This window comes from Meles meles, chromosome 15 (assembly GCF_922984935.1).
Source record: "Meles meles chromosome 15, mMelMel3.1 paternal haplotype, whole genome shotgun sequence".
Classification (NCBI taxonomy): Eukaryota; Metazoa; Chordata; class Mammalia; order Carnivora; family Mustelidae; genus Meles; species Meles meles.
In genome coordinates, this window is record NC_060080.1 from 41773724 (window position 1) to 41780083 (window position 6360).

Below are 6360 nucleotides of genomic sequence, written 5' to 3' on the forward strand. Positions count from 1 at the left end.
TTTATTCCTTCTCATAGGACTGAACTCTGCCCAATGAAAGACAAATTGATGAGGAGTATTCTGAGGGCCTCAAGTTTATTCCCAGTTTTAACCTGTATTTTATGTTGTTTTCATTCAAACTTTCTTACTCATAGAATTATTATAGGTGATTTATTGGACTGCATATCCCCAGTGGCCTTAAGTCAGGCTTCCATTGCCTCTCATTTAAACAGATGCCTGGGATAAAGAGGTTTTCCATGTTAAGGGATGATTGCTATCCATGTCTAGCAGTCCATTTGGTTTCTCTTCCATTCTGCAGGAGTGGAAAGCAGGCTGTGTAACTGAAAGGCATGCACGACATAATTCTCATCAAATTATTCAGGGAAAAAATAGTGCCATGCAACAAAAACTTTAAGATGACACATCAGAAGCCTATATTTTGTTTCAGTTTTGCATTTTCTATGCCTAGGCGAAGTTAAATTTTTTATAAAGGAACAATATGACAATATAAAAGGCAACAGGACACCACACATTCCAGAAAGAGCCCTGACAAGTTCTCAAACTCATCTCCAAAGTAATTAAATGGGAAAGAACTAAGAAGTTGTCTGTGTTGTCCAGAACAATCAGTCTTTTGTGTTTTCATAAATGTCTCATTTCTCATTTCCCATGGGGGGAACAAAAAAAGACTTTAGCATGAGAGTAATCACAGTACAAAAACAGAACAAAAATGACCTGGCTCTAGACAAGAAGGGAGAAAAAACTAGCCTGATAAACAGCACCAATCTCATCCTCATATTTTCTGGCCATGATAATAGAAAAAAGAAAAAAAATAGTTTTGATTTGTTTTGAATCAGAGACTGTGGGGCTCAGATGTCCTTGTCTAGGTAGATTTTAATTTTTGCTTGGAGTAAGATATAAAAAAAAATCTTAAATGTATTCTAGAATTTCCCATTAATTTAGGATCCTAGTAAGGTATATTCAACTTCTTAGTCAATGTGAGATTTTTAAAAAACAATTTTTATTCCATATGAGCTTATTGAGTATAAATAACAAGAAATTAAATGGGATTCCCTAGTTGTCTTTACTTCCACTGTTTCTCCTTCTTAAAAATTTAAAACCATATACTTGTATTATGCAAATGGTCTTGTTTCCCTAAGCTCCTAACTCAGAGATCGGGAAAGTTTTTTTTCTGTAAAGGGCAGATAGTAAATATTTTAGACTTTATGTATTATATGGTCTCTGCCGCAGCTACTCAATTCTGCTGTATGCCAGTGGTCATAGGCAATATATAAAACAACAGGTGTTGGTTGTGTTCCAATAAAACTTTCTTTACAAACATAAACACTGCACCAGATGGGGCCTATGGGCTATAGTTTTTCTAGTTCTGTCTTAAAAACCGAAATGCTATGTTACCAGCTGTAAAGTTTGAAGAACTCTTTTGAGAGGGTTATAACAAATTTCCTTATGTCAGACAAAGGACATTTAAAAAAGAATACCAGAAAGAGTGCTAGCTTTGGGTCAGGGATAGAAAAGCAAGTAGTGGTTTCAATGTATGCAAAACAAAACATCCAGAAAAGCAAAAGCTAGTAACGCACAAGTCCAAGATCAATAGGGTCTATGGTCTGAAGCAAAATAGATGGTTAAATCTCCAGACCACACATATATTGCAGACTTGACAATGAGTAGAAATTAAAGGAGGAGATTTCAACAGCCCCCAAATGTGATTATACAGAAGAAAATTCCTGGTCCTGAGGAAAACAGTTGCTTTAGCGGGACTCTCTTATATGAAACAGGGGATAATAGATGAAAAAGACTGGGAGGGAAGCTGCCAAGGTTAAGAAAGTCTGTTTGGGGGCAGTGAGCAAGATAGTAGAGATACAGATAATTTCTGACATTTATGAAGCTCCTTGGTGAATTAGGGAGGACCAATGCAGTATTATGGAATTTCTATCTCATGATGTTCAGGGATCAACCTGGCATGAGACCAGGTCTCCACTGTGTGTCTTCATGGTACCTCTCTCCCCCTCTAGGTTCCCTCTAGATTCATGACAGTATTGTGATCCCAAGCCTGAAGACTGGCCCAAACAAATGGACGACATTTATCTTGCTCTTCTGCTTTCCTTCCAGCACCCATCTGATGGGCACATTTGTCTTCTCTGATAGAATGACTGCTGATCATGTGAATGAGATAAGCTGAAAAAGGTGACTACTGAAAAGTGAATGAATTATACTTAGCAGTTAGCTTAAGAGGGTCTTCCTCCAAATGCTTTGGCATCCTTTCTTCTTTGAAAGAAAATTCTTTATTATGGTAGAAATTACACAAATGCCACTGATTTCATGTGCATTCTGTGATCAGAATTACATCCTCACACTGGATAGTTTCTTCTAGAACCCGATGCGTTCACTGATTGGTAGCTATTTTCTTTGCAATGTGTGTAAATTTGATTTCATTTCAAGGAGGATACATATGGGTTTAAGCAGTATGTTTGAGCACAAAGATAAAAATTTGATGTTTATATTATTAATTATGGTTGTTTATATCCCAAACAGCCAAGATCCCACAAGAAGAATAAATAATTTCCCTATGAGAGTTCTTGAAAAGAACTTCTAAAATGCCATATTCAGTGAGATACTGATTCCACTCTGCCTGTTTTGCATTCATTCATTTACTTTCTGTCTACACTCCTCAACAGCTTTATTTCCATGCGCCTAACCAGGGATCTCCAAAGGGAGATTCATGAACTAACGAGAGTCTGAATAGTTATTCAGTAGGGCACAGGAAGGATATCCTAGAATTTGGGTCAACATTTATTCCTTGTGTAAAAATAAGGAAGAAATAAAACTTATTAATTTAAAAATATTTATATTCTTATATCCTTTAATATACAAGACAATTGTGCATATACATGCATGTAATATAATCTATAATGTAGTATATATGTGTATTCAGTTATGATATACGATATGTAGAATGGTACATTGGTACTCTTACTCAGTTTCAATTAGCAATAATCGCGCCTCGGATAAACCTCATTGGCTACGATACTGCCACTGCGCAAAGCTTCTCTTACTCAGTTTCTTAGTTAGATGTTCCTGGGTTATGTAGAATACCCAAGACATCTGAGGGAATAGTGCAATTCCATAATGTGCAATGGGTAAGACTATAGAAATTGAGTAAAAGTCTCAACATGTTTCAACATATATTATTTGTTATGAATGATTTCAATTTAGAAATCGATGCAAGTTGTATAATACAAGGATACTAACATTTGTTGTAAGCCCACTCAAAACATTTCAGAGAAGTAATAAGAACATATCAAAGAAGAAAAATTCTCAATGGTTAGCTGTTTCTTTAAAAAACGTGATGCTTTGTGAAACATTTTTTATGCATGACCACTGGTGGTGAAGCTGACTTGACTAGTGTTAAAAATAAACAAGAATTCCAGCAACTGAATGGGACTCTGGATGGATTTCATTGCTTCCATCTCTTTTCTAATCCATTTTGTCCCTCACTGCTCCCAGAGTGATCTAACTTCTTGAAGCTCCCCAGTCACTCCACCCTCCTCTTCATGTGTAAGTGCTGGCCACTCAGTGTATACATAATCATCAGAAAAGTAGAAAATGAACCACTCCATAACTTTATTTATTTTTTCAGGCTTTATCTTCCATTCTATACTAAAATCATTATATATTCTTGCCACATTAGACTACACAAGTATTTCTGAATAGCTTTATCCAGAAAATCATGACCTCCTATATTCCTCTTCTGTATCTCAAATGTTCTGCATTTTCCAACTTAATCTCAAATGGTATTATCTTCATAAATCCTTTTCTATTTTCTTTACTGAGATTTTATATCTTCTTTTATATTCCCATTTTGCGTAGTTGTCTTATCTTTTATTTTATTTTATTTTTTGAGGAAGGCAATTTTGTCTTATTTGCCTTTATATCATACTAGGACTCTTTGTTAAATTGGATTGGTTCCTCTTCCTCCAAACTCAATTGAAGGTCTATCTCCTGCCAGTGTTCACTAACTATGCAATTTTTCTCTGAGCCCCATCACTGAACATACACAGCATTTTAACAAGAACAAAGTAATTTTCAGAAAGATTTAGGGGCACCTGCGTGGCTCAATCAGTTAAGTGCCTGCCTTCGGCTCAGGTCATGATCACAAGGTCCCGGGATCAAGCCCCACATCGGGATCCCTGCTCAGTGGAGAGCCTGCTTCTTCCTCTCCCTCTGCCTGCTACTCAGCCTACTTGTACTCTATCTCCCTGTCAAATATGGGCACCTGGGTGGCTGAGTCTTTAAGCGTCTGCCTTTGGCTCAAGTCATGATCCCAGAGTCCTGGGATTGAGCGCCGTGTTGGGCTCCCTGTTCCATAAGCCTGCTTTTCCCTCTCCCACTCCCCCTGCTTGTGTTCCCTCTCTCACTGTGTCTTTCTTTGTCTAATAAATAAAATCTTTAAAAAAAAGAATAGCTTTATCTCTGTCAAATAAATAAATAAAATCTTAAAAAAATTAAAAAGATTTAATTTATTCATTTCAGAGAGAGAGAAAGAGTACACGCAAGCAGGGGTAGAAGCAGAGGGAGAGGGAGAGGGGCAAGCAGACTGTGTGTGAGTGTGGACCCCAAGGCGGGGCTGTCTTACCATCCTGAGCCTTAATCAAGATTTGGATATTCAACCCACTGAGCCACCTAGGCACTCCAGAAAAAAAAATCACTTTTAAGTGTTAAGCCATGTTTTATGTTTAATTGGGTTGTTCACTCTATGACAAACAACATCATTTATTATTTTTTTATTGAAACTTCATAACTCCTAAAGCAGAGGTTACTAGGTATATGATACTTAGTTAATGCATGCTGACTAAACACATGAAGTTACCATGTAGTCTAAGGCTGTAGTTTTGTTTCATAACTCATTTAGACAAAATAAAACCTTCTGTGTCTGGCTGTACTTTTCAAAGATGACCAGAACATCTCTGGCTCTACATGACATTGTTTCCATCAAGAGGTATAGTCTGTCTCCTCTTCTTGGATTTGAGTGGGCTACTGACTTGCTTCTAACCAGTAAGACACTGTGGAAATGACACTGAGCAACTTTAGTCTCTTGGGGAGAGAAAAACATGTAACTTCTTGCTTTGCTTATTGGAACATTCATACGTGGAGCCCTGAACCACCAGGTTAAGAAATCTGACTACCTTGAGGCCACTATGCTGTGAGGAAGCCACACCGTATGGAGAAGTTCATGTAGGAACTCCAGGTTAAAGTCTTAATTTTTGTGTTTTCTTATCCTAGGTTCCAGTTATGTGAGTGAATGTGCATTCAGACGGTTCTATGTGGCTGATGTTGAGTCAACTGAGCTTTCAAGTCTTCCCATTTTGGACCCCATTATTGTAGAGCAGAGACAAATAATTTTTGCTTTGCTCTTTCTAAATTACCGAACCAAGGAAACTATGAGTGTACAAAAAGGGTTGTTGTCAAGTGTGGAGTACTTTTTTATGCAGCAATATTAGCTGGACACCCTCTTTCTGATTTTGGGGAAATCTTTTTATACAAAAAATGTGTTAAAAATATAATCTCTGATTATCTTTTTAGATCTATAAATAACCATACATGGACTCGCAACTTTCCAGATCTCAAATTCTGAAGACCCTATCATCATCTTGGCCTTCTGATACAATCTTTTAAATTTCTACAGCCATAGTTTATAAGGAAAAACAAATGGGACCAGAGAAGAAATTTTGATTAACCAACAAAGTAAAGATCTTTTAATATCTCTACAATCATAATTAATGATTCCTTTATATTCTGACAACTATATTTTGGGAGGTCAATCAACTTTAATTACAGGGACGTGTTTTCCTAGATTTCAAAGATAAGTAAGTCATCTCTAAAATTTAGCAAGTTTGTCCTCTGTTCATTGACACAAAGATTTTTTTAAAGACTTTATTTATTTATTTGAGAGAGAGAGAGAGAACATGAGAAGGGGGAAGGTCAGAGGGAGAAGCAGACTCCCTGCTGAGCAGGGAGCCCCATCCCGGGGGCTCTGGGATCATGACCTGAGCCAAAGGCAGTCACTTAACCAAGTGAGCCACCCAGGTGTCCCTGACACCAAGATGTTAAGTAGAGTTTTTCTTAGTAAGTTCTACCAAATAAAAGTGAACTATAATACTTGTCTTATCCAAAGCCTAGTGACCTTTAGAACAGCTATTGTAGTAGGTAGGGTCAGAGGCAGAGAGAGATGCTAGAATTAGGGTAGCATTTGCCATTCCCTCTTCTACCCAGTGAGAAGCTGAGCCCTGAGCAAGACAATAAAAGTGATGTGTATGCACTAGAAGCACATCAATCTGTACTGTTCTACTTGTAACTTACAAGGAC

At 37.2% G+C, this 6360-nt stretch overlaps 1 pseudogene; it reads right to left on the reverse strand.

The window, feature by feature from the left end:
* Window positions 1–2877: 2877 nt before the first annotated feature.
* LOC123926301 lies at window positions 2878–3042 on the reverse strand (annotated as a pseudogene).
* Between the last annotated feature and the right edge of the window lie 3318 nt (window positions 3043–6360).